Genomic DNA, 18,864 nt, shown 5'->3' on the forward strand with positions numbered 1-18,864 from the left:
GTTCTGATAGTCTTCTGGTGGTTTTCTGGTTTATTTAGGCAGGTGTAGGTGGAATCTAAGTGATCAGCAGGACGTGTGGTGAGCCTAGCATCCTCCTACGCCGCCATCTTCTCAGCAGTCCTGTTTGTTTGTTTTAAGAGTTTTTTTTAAATGTTTATTTATTTTTGAGAGAGAGAGAGGGAGGAGCAGAGGGAGAGGGAGACAGAAGATCCAAAGTGGGCTCTGCACTGACAGAGAACCCGATGTGGTGCTCAAACTCATGACTTGCGAGATCATGACCTGAGACTAGGTTGGACACTTAATTGACTGAGCCATCCAGGCGCCCCAAACATTTTTATCTTAGTTCCAGTTAGTTAACAGTGTTATGTTACTTTGATGTGTACAATACAGTGATTCAACAGTTCCATACATCACCTGCTTCTCATCACTACAAATGCACTCCTTACTTCCCGCCACCCATTTAACCCATTCTCCCACCCACCTCCCCTCTGGTAAACATCAGTTTGTTCTCTGTAATTAAGAGACTGTTTCTTCATTTCTCTCTTTCTTTCTATATATACACAATGGAATACTATTTGGTGATGAAAACGAATGAAATCTTGCCATTTGCAACAACGTCAATCAAATGGAAGGTATTATGCTAAGAGAAAGAAGTCAGTCAGAGAAAGACAGATAACACATAGTTTCACTCATTTGTGGATTTTGAGAAACTTAACAGGTGATCATAGTGGAAGAGAAGGAAAAATAAGATAAAACTGAGAGGGAAATAAACTATAAGAGATACTCAAATACAGAGAAAAACTGAGGGTTAATCGGGGGTAAGGGGGTAAAAAATGGGTGATGGGCACTAAGGAAGGCACTTGTTGGGATGAGCACTGTGTGATATATGTAAGTGATGAATCACTGGATTCTACTCCTGAAGCCAAGACTACACTGTATGTTAACTAAATTAGTCATTAGTTAACAAAAAAAGTCATCAAAAGATCTACAACTGGTGGGTTGTTAGGAAATATACACTGAAGTATTTGGTGATGAAAGGTCATGATGTCTCCAACTTACCCTTAAATAGTTTTAATGTGTGTGTGTTTATGTTTATGTGTGTATTAAAACAAATAAGGGAGAGGCACCTAGGTGGCTCAGTCGGTTAAGTGTCTGACTTCTGCTCAGGTCATGATTTCACAGTTCATGAGTTTGAGCCCCACAGCGCGCTCTGTGCTAACAGCTCAGAGCCTGGAGTCTGCTTCAGATTCTGTGTCTCCCTCTCTCTCTTCCCCTCCCCTACTCACGCTCTACCTCTCTCTTTCTCTCTTTCTTTCTCTCTCTCTCTCTCAGAAATAACCATTAAATTAAAAAAAAACAAATAAGGCAAAATATAAACACTCAGCTAAAATAGAGAGTACATGTAAGTTCCTTTTCTTTTTTTGTAACTTTTATATAATTTTGAAATTATATAAAATTAAAAAGTTCCTCTCAAAATGAAAAACAATAATAAAATAAAATGAGTCTCCTGTAGACAACATATAGATAGGTCTTGTTTTTTTTTATCCATTCTGACACTCTGTCTTTTGATTGGAGCATTTAGCCTATTTACATTCAAAGTAATTATTGATAGATATGTATTTATTGCCATTTTATTATGTATTTTGCTATTGTTTCTGGAGATTTTGTCAGATGCTTTCTTTTCTTTGATACTTTTGGTCTATCCTTTTCACTCAGAGTCCCCTTTAATATTTCTTGGAGGGCTTATTTAGTGGTCATACACTCCTTTAGTTTTTGTTTGGGAAAATTTTTCTCTCTTTCTATCCTCAATGATAGCTTCACTGGATACTGTATTTTTGACTACAGATTTTTCCCACTCAGCACTTTGAGTATATCATGTCACTCCCTTCTGGCCTGGAACATTTCTGTTGACATGTCTGCTGATAGCCTTATGGGGTTTCCCCATAAGGGGAAGACATGTAACTGTCTTTCTCTGTCTTCCTTATGAAGAAGTCATATAGTGTCAAGGACCTTGTGCTTCAGGGAGTGCCTCTGATGTGTGCTACATGTGCTCTGCTGTTATGTTTTTGGCTGCTGCAGGCCAGTTGTCTGCAGAGTTTCTCATTGCCTGCTGTGGGAAGTGTTTGGCCCATGGCCTGAATGTGGTGAAGTTTAAATAGGTGTGCTCTGGTCTGCTGTGTAATGAAACCTGACACCATCTTCTACCAGAACTGAGGCCCTGCAGAACTCTCTGGTCAGGAGACAAAGTGTGGGCAGGGGTTTGTGCTGGCTTCTGGGGGAGGGTCTTGCCATGCTAGGACTGAGGCAAGTGTGTAGGGTAGTCCTACCAGAGTGCAGGGGTGTGGGGCCTGGTGTACACAAGTTAGGTAGCCAGTGTTAGCACTGCTCTGCTTTCCACATGTGGCTCTGTGTTTATGCTGAGGCATAGGGGAGGGAAATGGTGTGAGCCAGCTCCTTTGTTCCCAGAGAGGGTAACAGTCTCTGTGAAGGCTATTTCCCATATATGCTCTCTGAGAAGAGCTAATAGTCTCCCTTCAGTATGTACCAGGTGCTCTTCAGATTGCTGTTTCCACTATCTGCCCCCAGGTTGTTTGCCTGTCTTCTCTTAATGATCAGTGCAGTGCCCTCTGGGCTCTAACCCAGCCAAGGCTGCTGACCTTTAGAACCCAGGCTTTAAGCCCTGCTGGTTGCAAAAACTCACACAACTCATCCCCCTCATTTTTTAAGCCAATGACTTTGGGGAATCATTATCCCAGTGCCTTTCCTTATGTACCCTTCTCTCTCTCACCCTCCTCCACAACTATGGCTCTCTCCCTTCTGCAACACCCAAGATCTGTTTCTCCTCCAAACCACATGTCTGCACCTCCTACCTTCTTTTATGTGGCTTCTTCTCTCCTTTTAGTTGTGGAGATTGTTCTACCAGTCTTCAGGCTGATGTCTGGCATATTTAGGATAATTTGATAGTTATTTAGTTGTATTTACAGGATGAAGAGACACTTGATCCTACTCTGCCACCATCTTCCCCTCCTCCCTTCATTAGCTTGTTATTTGTTCATAGGATCTGTCTCTGAATTTTGTTCTTTATTTTTTTGTTCTGTTTTTTAGATTCCACATATAAGTGAAATCATATGGTATTTGTCTTTTTCTGTCTGACTTATTGCATTTAGCATAATATCTTCTATTGTTGTCTCTAGTTGTGTTCACCATCTTCCTCTCTCCATGTGTTTTTTTATTGGAATATTTAGTAGATTTATATTCAAAGTGATTATTAACAGATATATATTTATTGTCATTTTATTACCTGTTTTATGGTTGTTTCTGAAGATTTTCTCTAATCCTTTCTTGTCTTTCTCTCTTTCATGGTTTTCTGGTTTTCTTTAGTGATATATTTGGATTTCTTTCTCTCTATTCTTTGCATATCTATTAGTGTTTTTTTTTTATTTTTGCTTACCATGCAGGTTGTATATAAAACTTTGGCATATAGCAGTCTATATAAATTGATGGTCTTTTAGTTTTGAATCAATTCCTTACTCCTCCCCATGTTTCAGATTTATGGTGTCACATTTTACATACTTTTATTTTGTGAATTCCTTGACTGATTTTACTGCTTTTGTGTTTCCTATCTTCATTCTGTCACTTTTGGTCCTTCCTTTCCATTCAGAGTCCTGTTTAATATTTCTTGCAAGGCTGGTTTAGTGGTCATTGACTCCTTTAGTTTTTGTTTATGTGGAAACTCTTTATCTATCCTTCTCTTCTGAATGATAGCTTTGCTGGATAGAGTATTCTTGGTTGCAGATATTCCCCATTCAGCACTTTGAGTAGATCATGCCACTCTCATCTGACTTGGAAAGTTTCTGTTGAAAAATCCCCTAACAGCCTAATGGGGTTTCCCTTGTATGTAACTATTTTATTCTGACCTGCTACTTTAACATTTTTTCTTTATCATTACATTTTGCCATTTTAATTCTATGTCTTGGTGTGGATCTGCTTTTGTTGATTTTGTTGGGGATTCTCTGTGCCTCCTGGATCAGGATATCTGTTTTCTTCCCCAGAATAGGGAAGTTTTCAACTATTATCTCTTTAAATAAATTTTCTTCCCCCTTTTCTCTATCTTCTTCTGGGATCCCTATAATGTGAATGATATTATGTTTGATAGAGTCACTGAGTGCCCTGTATATTCTCCTTTTGCCTAATTCTTTATTCTTTCTTTTGTTCAGTTTGGTTACTTTCCATTACTCTGTATTCTAGACCATTAATTCATTCCTCTGCCTCTTCCAGCCTGCTATTCATTCCATGAAGTGGGTTTTTCAATTCATTTATTGAGTCCTTTATCTCTGCTATGTTATTCCTTATCTCTGTGTTAAGAGTCTCACTGATGTTTTCTGCTCTTTTCTCAAGTCCAGTAAGTATCTTTATGATTATTATTTTAAATTGTCTATTAGGCAGGCTACTTATATTTGTTTCACTTAGATCTCTGGCCATGGCCTTGTCTTATTCTTTCATTTGGGATAAATTCCTCTGTCTTCTCATTTTGTCTAAGTTTCTGTACCTGCTACTGTGTGTTAGAAAAGTCAGCTACATCTTCTGTTCTTGAGGGTAATGGCCTTCTGAAGAATAGGTCCTGTAGCACCCTGTTCCCCAGGGCCTGCAATTCCAAGATTGTCTCCAATGTGTGCTTCCTATACTCTGCTGTTTTGTCTTTGCCACTTTATCCTTCAAGCATTCACCTGCAGAGGCTCTCTTATCCTGTTGTGGGCAATGTTTAGACCCTGGCCCATATTTGGTGCATTTTAACTAGATGTACTCTGGTTTGCTTGTAAAATGAGACATTCCAACACCCCCACTGGAACCGAGGCCCTGCAAAACACCTGGGTTGGAAGACGCAGTGTGGGCAGTGGTCTGGCCTGTCTTGGGGAGAATTGGCCCACTGCACAGGGACTGATGCAAGCGTGACTGGGAAAAGCAGTTTCACTGGTGCATGGGGTGGACAGGGCTTGGTGTAAGCAAGTTAGGTAATGAATGTGCTGTGCTGTTTCTTGAAGGTGGCCCTGTGCATATGATGAGAGGCAAGGAAGAGAAATGGTACCATTCAATTCCTTTGTTCCTAGAGGAATCTTTCCATGAATGCTGTCTCTCTGGGACATGCTCAGACATGAGCAAATAACCTCTCCACTCTACACCCCCCAGTGCACGTCAGATCTCTATTTCCATACTGTATGTCCATGACCTGTTTGTTCTGCCTTCTTTCCAAGTGAAGCACCAAATATCTCCAAGCTGTCCCTGAGCCAAGCCTGCTGACATTTAGAGCACCAAACTTTAAACCCCACTGATTGCCTGAACTCACACAATTCGATGCTGCTTGTTTTCCAAGCCAATTTTTATGGGGATTTGTCTTTCCTGTGTGCTAGTCTGTCTCTCACCCTTTTTGTGACCATGGCTCCCTCTGCACTGCAGCAGCATGTTCCATTTCACTCTGAAACCTTGTCTCTGCATTTCCTACTTTCTTCTATGAGACCTCTCCTATACCTTTAGTTGTGGAGTTTGTTATGCCAGTCTTCAGGTTTACTTCTGGAGTAATTAGGATAATTTGACACTTCACCACCATCTTCTCCTCCCTTCATCAGTTTGTTCTTTGTATGTAAGGTCTGTTTCTGCTCTTTGTCTTTTGTTTATGTCTTGTTTTGTTTTTTAGATTCCACATATAAGTGAAATCATATGGTATTTGTCTTTCTCTGTCTAACTTATTTCACTTAGCATAATACCCTCCGTGTCTATGTACATTGTTTCAAAAGGCAAGATCTTGCTTTTTTATGGCTGACTAATATTCCTCTGTGTGTGTGTGTGTGTGTGTGTGTGTGTGTGAGTGTACAACGTGATACAACATATCTTGTTAACCATTATTTCTTTAAATGAATGTTCTACATGTTTCTCTCTTCTCCCACTGGTATTCTAATGATGCATATGTTGTTCCTCATATGGCATCCAATAAAAGCCATGGGCTTCTTTATTCCTCCTCATTCTTTTTTTCTTTTTGCTCCTCTCACTGTCTGTCAGAGGTCTGTCTGCAAGCTCAATGATTTTTTTTGCTGATTGGCCTAGTCTTATGTTAAAGCTTTTTATTGAAATTTTTAGTTCATTTGTTATATTTTTCAGCTCCAAAATTTGTGTTTTAGTGTTCTCTATCTATTCAACTCTTCACTTTGTTCTTGTATTGTTTTTGCTGATGTCATTAAAATGTTTGTCTGTATTCTCTGTTACCTCTCTAAGCGTCTTTATTACAATTATTTTAAGTTATTTTTGTCAGGCAATTAGTGGATTTCTATTTCTTTGGGTGCAGTTGGGTGGAGGTTTACTGTATTTCTTTGGTGGAGTCAAGATTCCTTGATTCTTTTTGACATATATAGACTTGTGTATGCCTGCATTTCAAGATGCAGCCACTTCTTCCAGACTTTATGGACTGATTTCAGTCACAGAAGGCATTTATCTATGGGTTAGTGCATTCTAGAGTGTGTTGTGATCTGGAGTCCAGTAGTACAGAGAACAAAGTGTAAGGTTTTGTGGTGGCATGGTGGGGGGGGTGGGTATTGTGGCTCATTGGGTAGTCATTTGAGTTCACAACATTGACAACTACACGGTCTTTGGTGAGCATTGTTGGGGTCTTGCTGAGGCAGCAAGTGTTGTTGGGGACTCAGCACACCTATAGGTTCAGCAGGTAGGGACCAGGACAAACATCAGTAGTGACCAGAGCTAGTAATGTGCATACAATCAGCTTCAAGGTCCAGATTCATGTGCCCATGTAATGTTACATTCTGGTTTCAAGCACACATGTAATGATAACTCCCAGAGCAGGCAGCAAGTTAGGGTCAACCGTGATCACACTTGAAGCTTCAGAGGAGCTGCCTATTGTCCTGCACTACTGTGGCTGCTTCATCTCATTTTTTGAGCATGGCAATTGAGGACAGTGATAGGGATTTAGCTGGACAGGTGCACAGATGGAAGGGCTAGGTGTAGATGCATTCTGGCTTCAAGCCAATAAGAGAAGATAAGACCTGATATAGGCCCATAAGCAGCTTCAAGGATCCTAGATGTCAGGATGCTTTCCTGTGGCTGCACAGTCTCTCCCAGTCATGAGCATAGCAGTGGAGGCTGGTAATGGCTTCAGACTGGCAGTATGCAATTGCACTGCTGAAGGGGCTAGCCCCAATTTCACACATTCATGGTGGGAGTCAACTGTATAAGCTTGACTCTTGCATCCACATAGCCAAAGAGGCCTGGAATGGCTGCCAGTGTGGTTGCTGAGCTCTGTAAAAGTTTGGAGTGGGAAAAAACTGGGCAGGTACTCAAGTGGCTGGTGACAATAAATGCAAATACATGTAGGGTAACACCAGTAAAATCTGCATGGGTCCACATTGGCTATGTTGGTCAGTGGTTTCTTCAGTGAAGAAAGCTGATGAGTTTGCCTACATAGCAGACCACTGGGAATGACAATCATTACCAGTGCATTGCTGCTACTGCTAGCCCATGGTTTTCTTCCTTGTTCATAGCCACCTCTGTACATCTTACCTTTACTGGTCTCCAGATAGTGTGAAGCTGAAGTGGGATTTTCATGCAGTGGTCTGAAAGGCTGGTCACTCATTCCACTTTTCCTTTCCCTGTGAAACCAATTCTTTCTAGCTGAGGTGTTCTCCCTTGGTGCTGAGGAATGCTGGCTTAGAGGATGAAGTTGACTTTATTTCTTATTTCTGTGGTTATTCTCAAATTTTTTGTTCCACTGTGTTGCTGAAGTTTCTTAAGTGAATTCCAGAGCTATCTCAGAGGGTTTTTTGTTGATGAATAGCTAATTGTTGATCTTTATCAGGGGATAGAGGCTGAAGTCTTCTGCTCTGCCATCTTGGTGATATCATTTCTGTCTGATTTTGAAAATTTAATTATAACGTGTCTCCGTATAGCCCTTTTCAAATTCAACCTATTTGGGGTCTTTTGGGCCTTATAATTCTTGATGTCCATTTCTGTCACCACTTTTGGGAAGTTTTCAGCCATTTTTTCTTTAAATAGACTTTCTATCCCGTTCTGTTCACTTATTTTTCTGGGATTCCTATAATGTATATATTCTTATCTTGATGGTATTCCCAAAGTTCCATAACTTCCCTTCCCTTCCTTTCCCTTCCCTTTTCTTTCTTTCTTTCTTTCTTTCTTTCTTTCTTTCTTTCTTTCCTCTATCCTCTAACTGGATAATTTCAAATGAGCTATTTTTGAGTTTATGGATTCTTTCTTCTTCTTGACCAAGTCTGTTTTTGAAGCTTCTCTTGAATTTTTTGGTTAAGTAATTGTATTCCTTATCTCTAGAATTTCCAGGGTTTTTTTTTTTAGTTTTTATCTTTTCATCAAATTCATTTTGTTCATGCATTATTTTCCTAATTTCATTTAGTTGTCTGTCTCTGTTCTTGTAGTTCACTGAGCTTCTTTAAGAGGATTATTCTCACTTATTTGTTTGACAGCCCATAGATCTCCATTTCCTTAGGGTCAGCTATTGGAACTTTAATTAGTTTCCCTTAGTAGTGTCATGTTTACTTAATTCTTTATGATCTTTAATTCCTTGCATTGGTGTCTGTGCCTTTGATAAAGTGGTCTCCTCTTCTGGAATTTATAAGTTTGTTTCATCAGGAAAATATCTTCACCAGTCAGTTAAGCTTGGGGTACTGGACAGGTTTCCTGGTGGCATTCACAGTCAGATAGCATCTCTAGTAGGAAGAGGACATTACCCATGCTCTGAAGTTATGTGTGTTGGGGTGCCACTTGTTGAGAACCATGGCTGAGTGGGCCTATATTCTGGAATTCATATTCAAGAGGGACTTCTGGTTGGACTCCCTGGTTGGGTGGGGCTGATTACTATGCCATGTGGTCAGACGGGACCACTAACTAGGCTCTGCAATCACTTCTGGGCAGGCAAGTTGCAGGTTATGTTCCCTGGCAGGGCAGTGCCATTGGTTGGATTCTGTAATTGGGCAGAGCTGCTGACTGAGCTCAGTAATCACTCCTGTTCTAGTGGGGTCTCAGGCTGTGCTACCCAACTATATATGTCACTATAATCTGTTCAGGAAAGACAGCAGGTAGAACTTCACAATCAGATTATAACTTAGGCTGTGTCCTGAAGTAGGGCAAAACTGCAGACCCGGCTTCATGTTCAGGTAAGTCACTGGATATGCTCTGGTTTGGGTAGGGACTCTGTCCAGGACCTCTGGTTTAGTGGTGTGTCCAGCTGTACTCTATTGTTAACTGGTGTTCTCTGGTCACATGATGTCATTACAAGGTCATTCTGGTTAGGTGGGACCACAGGCTATCCTCCACAATTGATTAGGGTTACTTGTTGGGCTCCCTAACTAGTGAAAACACAAGCTGTGTTCAGCAACTGGGAAGAGCTATAGGCTGGACTCCAAGTCTGCCAGTGTCACTATTCAAGCTCCCTGATTAGGTTGGGCCAGAGGCTATGCTCAACATTTGTTCAGGGCTGCTGGCTTGGCTTCCTGAATGAGTAGAACTATAATACAGACTATAACTTCCCAGGTTCTCTGGCCAGGCTTTCTCATCTGGCAGCTATACTCAGCAGTTGTGTGGGGCTGTGAATTTATTTCCCTGCCCAAGTGGGGCTACAGAAGAGGATCAACAGCCAGTAGGGCTCACTGACTATTGATACAAATTAGGTAGAACTGCTAATTGAGCTACCTGGCTAGACAGAGCCACCAGCTCAGAACTGAAGATGGGCAGAGCCACAGACTGGGATCTTTGCTTGAGCATCTCTATAAGCAAGAATGCAAACTGCCAAGATATGGGTGCTGGTTTTTGTAAGCCTTGCTTCTTCTTCTTCATCTCCACCTAATCTCGAGTGGCTGAGCCCCACATATTCCTCTAGTGATCCCCATGACACAGACCAGAAAGTAGGCCTCTGGGAAACATCCCACAATTCTGGGGGTCTGAAAATCCTACTTGGGTTTTCCTTTTCCACTGGAGAAACAACAGGCCCAGGGTGCTCTCTCAGTATGATGATGTGCCAACCTGGAGGAGGAGTGAGGTGGACAAAGTGAAATCACTCCTTTTATATTTCTAATGTAGTTCTTCTGTATCTCTATAGTCCAGTCTTACCCCCAGTTTCTAAGATTTTCACAGTGGTTTTTTTCTATGGATACTTGTAAATTGGTCTTGTGAGGGAGACTGAAGTCAGGAATGGTCTATGTTGCTATCTTGATATTGTTGCCATCTCCAAGTATGTGTTGAAAACAACAATGAAGCCCTGACTTGCAGAAATTGCCTTCACTGTTAGGCAGTCAGTCTTGACTCCAAAAAAAGGACATCATTTGGAAAGAAGTAGAAAAATCCAGATTTGAATTTGAGGTAGCTTCCTAGAACTGAGCTAGACAGTTCCTGTCCATCCTTGCTTCTATTGCCTTGCTTTGTACATTAAGATGAGCTTCTTAAATTACTACGATTCCACACCTACTCCAAACTAGAGATATTGGCAGCCTCCAATTTTCAACAATTATGAAATTGTGACCTTGGAAACGAGAGGTAGTGATGGCAAGCATTTTTTGATCAAATTTTACTGGTATTTCTATCAGTACTACCTCCAAATTTGTTCTTTATCTTAGTCCACGTAACTTTTGATTTGGAAATAGAAGTGCTTGTCTGACCTACATGTGTCCTTTTGTATTTTACCATTTCTAACTCACACTTAATCCCACAAAACCATCCTCAAGAATCAAAGTAGAAAAGAGGAGCAGAGAGGATGATATATAAGTCTTTACCTACGTTTCTTCCCACTCCTTCAGTTGCTAATATTATAGCAGTCTTGATATGGGTAGAAGCAGGAGTGAGGATTTGAAGCCACCTAGAGCAGAAATCTGAGCTTACACATTAAATGCTTGCAAGACCTCAGTAGCTGTTTTGTTTTCTTTAAGATCAACAAGGACTTCGTTTTGTTTTGTTTGGTTTGGTTTGGTTTGGTTTGGTTAGAAATAGCCAGTTCTAGGGCCATCTGGGTTGCTCAGTTGGTTAAGAATACAGCTCTTAGTTTTGGCTCAGGTCATGATCTCATGGTTTGTGAGTTTGAACCCCATGTCAGGCTCTGCGCTGACAGTGCAGAGCCTGCTTGGTACTCCTTTTCTCCCCTCTCTCTCTACCCCTGCTTATGCTCTGTCTCAAAATAAATAAACTTAAAAAATTTAGAAGTAGCCAATTCTAGTATATGTATCCCTATCTCCAGTTATTTTGAAAAGAATGTGCAATTCTCTATTTGATGTAGAGTTGTATATATTTTACCTATTTGATCACAATTCTTATTATTCAAATATTCTATAACATTATTTTTTGTGTGTTCTTGTGTCAGTTTCTAAAATTGGTGAATCAAAGACTCCCCTTTGATGGTGAATTTTCTAGTTTTATCTACTATTTCTACCAGTGTTGTTTCATATATTTTGAAATATGTTGTTGAATAAACTATAGTGATTATACTGACTTCCTGCTAGACAGTTTTATCAGTATAAAACATACTTACAACATTTAATGCTCTTTTACCATGAATTCTAGTTTGTCTAATATAAATATTGCTACATCTACCTGGTATATATTTTTATGCTTTTATTTCCCCCAATCTATGTCATATATATATAAAAAATATATATGTATATATATATGTCATATATATATATATCATTCTTATAAGCAGCAGAATGCTATATTTTTTGTTTTGTTTTGTTTCACTTTTGCCTGCTTTATTTAATTTGACAATGTAAGCCAGTAGAGGGATTTATTTTTATTTTATCTAAGTAATATATTCATACAATAAAAATGAAAGTGAATTATTCATAGGGCTCATAATAAATAAACTGCCTTGAGCTCCTATTGCCTCCTCCATTCCTACAATTTTAAAGATTTCTTTTTTTTATTCTCAGTGATATCATTCTTAAGTTTAAGAAATACGCTTATATTGTGATTATTTGATTTATAAGCTTTAGACATCATCTCTTTTATTATAACAATGAAAGTTTATGTCACACTTCCTTCAAAGTTTAAATTTAAATTTTATAATTTTATTTAGTTTTTATATCTTGTTCAATCTATATTTGATAATATCTCTCATATGTCCATTATGTATTATGCTAAATATATGACGCTTCCATTTTTGTAATTAAAAGATTACTGAAAGAAATTCATATGGCTCATCTTAATTTTTTTAGAAGTTAGTAGTATTCCCATCCTCTTATTTTTCTTCCCCACTTTTTACCTATCACCTCTGTCAGCCATACCTTTATTTTTACATTTTGAAAGTTGCCAATGTTATTTAATGTTATAAAGTCATAATTAAATATTCACTGCTGTATATAATGACTGAAAAACTAGTAAATAGAATCATTTGCATTATTATTAAAGAAAAATTAGAAGACGAATCTGAGAAAATCTAGAAGAGAGAGAAAGAGAATAAGAAACAGATGGGTATTATGAAAATGTGAGATATTGAGAAACAATCCAAGATATCCAACTTCCAGTTACAGGAGTTCCAGAAAGAAGAGGAAAAAAAAAATAAAGCAAAGGCAACTCTCAAAGATTATAGAAAATTTCCCATTTCCAAAATGGCCAAAATTTAAATGCCTGTTGTTTGTTGACTGGGAAGAAGGGGGAAAGACCCTGCAACAGCATGGAATTTAGAACAAGGATAAAGAGAAACTCTTAAAAATTCAAAAATTAAAGGAAAGGAAAACTGACTTGAAAGAAATTAAAAGTACACTGATATATCAGTCATTAGTAACATTAATGCTAGAAGACAGGTATGTAGGAAAAAATCCTTAGAATTGTTGGCAGAAAGTATGTAAACTAAAACACTTTTATTGATACTGAAAATTATTTCCCTAAAATGTTTAGTTTACCTTCCTAAAAATTGTTTAAAAAATACTAATTTCTTTGGGTGCCTGGGAAGTTCAGTCAGTTAAGAATTCAACTTTTGATTTCATCTCAGGTCATGATCTCAGGGTTGGTGGGTTTGTGTTCCTCATCAGGCTCCATGTCATGGAGGCTGCTTATGTTTATGTCTCCCTCTCTCTCTGCCCCTCCTCTGCTCATGTGCATGCTCTCTTTATCAAAATAAATTAATAAAACTTAAAATAATACTAATTTCTCTGCATTCTTACCTATACTGAATAAATATTATCTTTTAAAATTTTTGTTTTGATTTAGCATCAATCTGACAGATGATAATAATTGTTTTAATTTTCATTTGGCTGACTGCTGGTGAAATTGAAAATTTAAAAAATGTATTTGAATGCTATGTTCTTTGACCTTTTTCTATAGAATTTGGATAGATTGTATTAGTGCTAAAACTATTTGCTGTGCTTCCCTACAGGGCATCTCCCTATAATAAGCTTATACTCCTGTCCCACAGATATTGAACTTGGCTGTGTGACTAGTTTTGGCCAACAGAATGCAAGTGGAAATATGTGTCACTTGGAAGAAAAGTTTGAGACCAACTTTCCTCTGCCACAAGATTAGCAGTGTCTTAGATACAGGCTACTCTTTCAACTTGATTTAATTTTTTTTAATGTTTATTCATTTTTGAGAGAGAGAGAGTGATCAGGGAAAAGGCAAAGAGAAGGAGACACAGAATCCAAAGCAGGCTTCAGACCCTGAGCTGTCAGCACAGAGCCTAATGCGGGGCTCAAACTCATGGACCATGAGATCATGACCTGAGCCAAAGTTGGACACTTGACTGAGCCACCCAGGTGTTCCTCAAACAGGTTTTTTGGAGTAAAATGAAGAAAGAAGAGCCACAGTTGACCTGAAAAGAATATGTAGCTCGAGCAAGAGAGAAACCTTTGTTGTAAACTATTGAAATTTAGAGGTTATTTTTTTATCCTAGTATAACATAGGATAAACTAACTGATACAAAAATGCTCATCAATTTTTTCATTAATTTGAAAGAGCTCTTTTAATGTTAAATATATTCATTTTTGCCTGTTGTGTATAGTAAAATTAGTTCCAGTGTTATGCATGTATTTTAATCTTGTTTATTCTATTTTATTCTTGTCTTTATTATTTACTCTTAGGAGGCTTTGTAATTTCTATGCAGTCAAATCTGTCAGTAATTTCCATTACGGGGGTGCCTAGGTGGCTCAGTTGGTTGAGCATCTGACTTCGACTCAGGTCATGATATCACAGTTCGTGGGTTCAAGCCCCATAGCAGGCTCTGTGCTGACAGCTCAGAGCGTTGAACCTGCTTCAGATTCTGTGTCTCCCTCTATCTCTGCCCCTCACCTGCTTGTTCTCTGTCTCTTTCTGTCTCTCAAAATTGATTAAACATTAAAAAAATTAAAATAATTTCCATTATGGTTTGAGACTTAAATCATATTTAGAAAAAAAAAACTTTCCCAAAACTATAATTATAAAAATGTTTATCCATATTTATTTTCAACCCACTGTAGTTTCATTTTACACATTTAAAACATTTAACTATCATTTCCAGAGAAGTCGGTGGAGTAGGAGGACCCTAGGCTCATCTGGTCCCACAGATACAACTAGATAACATTCTCATCAGTGTAAATAACACAGAAAATGATCTAAAACTGGCAGAATATGCTACTAAACAAATGTAGAGAAGAGGTCACATTGCAAAGGGTAGGATAGGCAGAGATGCGGTCAGGAACTAAACAAACACCTGGGACTGGCATTGGGAAGGAGGAACACTGTTGGCACAAAGAGGGGAGAGAAACACACCCATACACTGGGAAGCCCGTATGGGAAAGACAAATCCCCATAACAACGGGCTTTGAAAACCAGATGGGCCGAAAACCAGTGAGACTTAAAATATATAATTAAAAAAAAATTAACAGGCTTGACTCTGGGAGGGCCACAAGGGTGAGAAGAAATGGAGTCCCCACCCTTAAAGAAACAGCACAACAAACGGCCGGTGGAGATACAGTGTAGAAGCATCAGTTTGAAAGGTGCCTGGGGCATATGAGAGGGACAGTTATTTACTAATCTCAGAGCTGTCCTGGAGGGAAAGAAATCATTGGAGAGCTCCTCTAGAAAGAGAGAAACTGGCAGGCACCATATCCCTCCCCCTCTCTAGCATAAACACGTGACCACCTGCACAAATGACTACCCAACTTGCCAGCACTGCTGCCTTACCCTCTCTGCTGTGCTTCCACAAATCCACCCCTCCAGACAGGATGCCTCACTTCAGGCACTGCAGAGACCTTGCAGAGGACTGTGGGTGCCCAGAGATTGCTAGTGCTGCTGCCCCACTGCAGCATCTCCCAACCCAATGCTTTGGTGGATCCTCCTTCTCCAATACTCTCTTAGAAAGAGCCCATACAGGGCAATGCTGAAGGCCTGGAAGTGTGCAAGCAGCCCCTCTACTGGCCAGCACCACTCCTGCCCCAGAGACAGGCAAAGATAACTACACACACCAATCAGAGACCCCAACAGTGGATGGGAGGCAGACAAGTGGTCTGGCTGCAGGTTCTTCCCACCAATGAAAGCTTCTCCGTGGACAGCACAGAGAAAGCACCCTGCAGTTTGGAGCTACTGCATCTCTGCTTAAGGCCTGCTCTGACTCAAATCCAAGTCATTTCCAGACTGGCCCACTAACACCACAGCAACCAAATGCTGCTTGCAACAGGCAAAGAGAGGCATTGCAGATGACTGGACTGAAGAAAAAAGTGGTTCAACCACAACAGTAGGGTGCACATATCACACATAGGAAACATCCTTGAAGTGACAGGTCCTAGTGAACAGGGCACATTGCATGGCAAGGCACTACAGGACCTGTTCTTCATAAGGTCATTACTTTTAAGGGCAGAAGATGTAGCTGGCTTTCCAGCCAAACAGAAACAGAAGCTCAGAGTCAGAAAAAAGGAAGAGACAGAAGACTATGTCCCAAATGAAAGAACATGACAAAATTATAGCAAGAGACCAAAATAAAATGGAGATAATTACCATTCATGATGGAGAACTCAAAGTAATGATCATAAAGATACTCACTGGACTTGAGGAAAGAGTGGAGAACCTCAGTGAGACCCTTAACCATGAGGTAAGAAATAACCAATCAGAGATAAAGAACACAATAAATGAAATTAAAATTACACTAGATGTAATAAACAGTAAACTATATGAAACAGAAGAATAAACAAGTGACCTGGAGGAAGGAGTAATGGGAAGTAATCAAGCTGAGCAGTTGAAAGGAAAATAATTATGCAAAGTGGGAATACACTTAAGGAACTCAGTGACACCATCAAACATAATACATTTGCTTTGCAGAGATCAGAAGAGGAGAAGAGAAAGGGGGAAGAAAATTTATTTGAAGAAATGATAGCTGAAAATTTCCCAAATCTGGAGAAGAAAGCAGATATTCAGATCTAGAAGGCAAAGAGATCCCCAACAAAATCAACCAAAAGAAATCCACACCAAGACAAATATAAATTAAGGTGGCAAAAAGTAGTGATATAGAATTTTAAAAGTAGGAAGAAAAAAATCAGTTATATAAAAAGGAAACCCCATTAGGCTATCAGCAGATTTGTCAGCAAAAGCTTTTCAGGCAAGAAAAGTGCTGAAAAGAAGGAATCTGCAGTCAAGAATACTCTGTTCAGCAAGGCTATTAATCAGCCTAGAAGAGAGATACACGGTTGCCTAGACAAACAAAAGTTAAAGGAATTAATGACAACTAAACAAGTCCCACAAGAAATGTTAAAGAGGACATTTTGAGTGGAAAGAGCATAAGCAAGAGTAAAGAAAGTAGGAAACACAAAAGGAGTATGAATAAATATATCTGTGAAAATAAGTCAAAGGACTCACAAAATAAAAAGATGTAGAGTATGACACCAATACTTAAATCGTGGGGAGGAGAGGGGTAAATTAATGGATTCAATTGTAAGCGGCCCTCGACTTAATATAGACTACTATACACAGAAGTGGTTATATACAAGCCAAGTGGTAACCACAAATCAAAAACACTAATAGATATGCAAAAAAGAAAAATAAATCCAAGTATATCACTAGACAAAACCAACTAACCATGAGAAAAGAGAGCAAGAATACAAAGGAATGGAGAAAAACTACAAATCAACCATAAAACAAGTAACAAAATGGCAACAAATACATACCTACCAATAATTATTTTGGATGGAAATGGACTAAATGATCAAAAGGCACAGGGTGAGGGAATGGATTAAAAAAAAACCCATCTGAATGCTGCCTATGAGAGACACATTTCAGACCTAACGACACATGCAGATTGAAAGTGAAGGTGTAGAGAAAGGTTTATCATGCAAATGGGTGTGCAAATAAAACTAGGGTTGTAGTACTTATATTGGACAAGATAGATTTTAAAACAAAGACTGTAACAAGAGACAAAGATGGGGGCGCCTGGGTGGCTCAGTAGGTTAAGCGGCCAACTTCGGCTCAGGTCATGATCTCACAGTCAGTGAGTTCAAGCCCCGCTTCGGGCTCTGTGCTGACAGCTCAGAGCCTGGAGCCTCTTTCAGATTCTGTGTCTCCCTCTCTCTGACCCTCCCCTGTTCATGCTTTGTCTCTCTCTGTCTCAAAAAATTTAAAAAAAAAAGAGACAAAGATGGACACTATATTATCATTAAGGGGACAATGCAACAGTAAGTTATAACAATTGTAAATATTTATACTTCCAACATGGAGGCACCCAAATACTTAAAGCAGTTAATAACAAACATAAAAGAAGTTGATAGTAATACAATAATAGTAGGGGACTTGAACAGCCCACAGACATTGATGAACAGATCATCCAAACAGAAAATCAACAAGAAAACAGTGGCTTTGAATGACACATTGGGACCAGATGGATTTAAAAGAGATGTATTCAGAACATTCCACCCTAAAACAGCAGAATACACATTATTTTCCAGTACATATTGAACTTTCTCCAGAATATACCACATATTAGAACATAAAACAAATATCAACAAATGCAAAAGGATGGAAGACATGGCATGCATTTTTTTTCTGACCACAATGCTATGAAACTAGAAATAATCACAATAAAAAATCTGGAAAGAGCACAAACACATGGAGGTTAAATAACATGCTACTAAACAATGCATGAGTCAAGCAAGAAATCAAAGAGGAAATAAAAAAAATACACGGAGACAAATAAAAATGGAAACACAACAGCCCAGAACTTTTGGTATGCACCAAAAGCTGTTCTATGAGGGAAGTTTATAGCAATACAACACTACCTCAAGAAGCAAGGAAACAAAAACTCAAATAAACAACTTAACCTTACAAACCTAAAGGAAACAAATAAATAAAACCCAAAGCCAACAGAAGGAAGGAAATAATAAAGATTAGAGCAGAAATAAATGATACAGGCACTACAAAAAAACACACAAAAAGACAGACAATGGATCAATAAAACCAGGGGATGTGTTTTGGACAAGATTAAAAAATTGATAAACTTTTAGCCAGACACCTCAAAAGAGAGAGAGAGAGAGAGAGAGAGAGAGAGAGAGACAGAGGAATCAAATAAACAAAATCAGAAATTAAATAAGAGAAATAACTGACATAACAGAAATACAAAGGTTTATGAGAGAATATAGTAAAAAAATATATATGCCAACAAATTAGACGGCCTACAAAAAAATGGGATAAATTCCTAGAAACATAAACTACCAAAATTGAATTGGGAAGAAATAGAAAATTTGTACAGACTTATTGTAAGCAATGAAATTAAATCAGTAATAAAACAAATTCTCAACAAAAGACAGCCTCACAGGTGAATTCTACCAAATATTTAAAGAAGATTTAATACCCATTCTTCTCAAAGTATTCCAAAAAAGTGGAAGAGGAAGGAAG

The sequence above is a fragment of the Acinonyx jubatus genome, chromosome X (genome assembly GCF_027475565.1).
Source record: "Acinonyx jubatus isolate Ajub_Pintada_27869175 chromosome X, VMU_Ajub_asm_v1.0, whole genome shotgun sequence".
Classification (NCBI taxonomy): Eukaryota; Metazoa; Chordata; class Mammalia; order Carnivora; family Felidae; genus Acinonyx; species Acinonyx jubatus.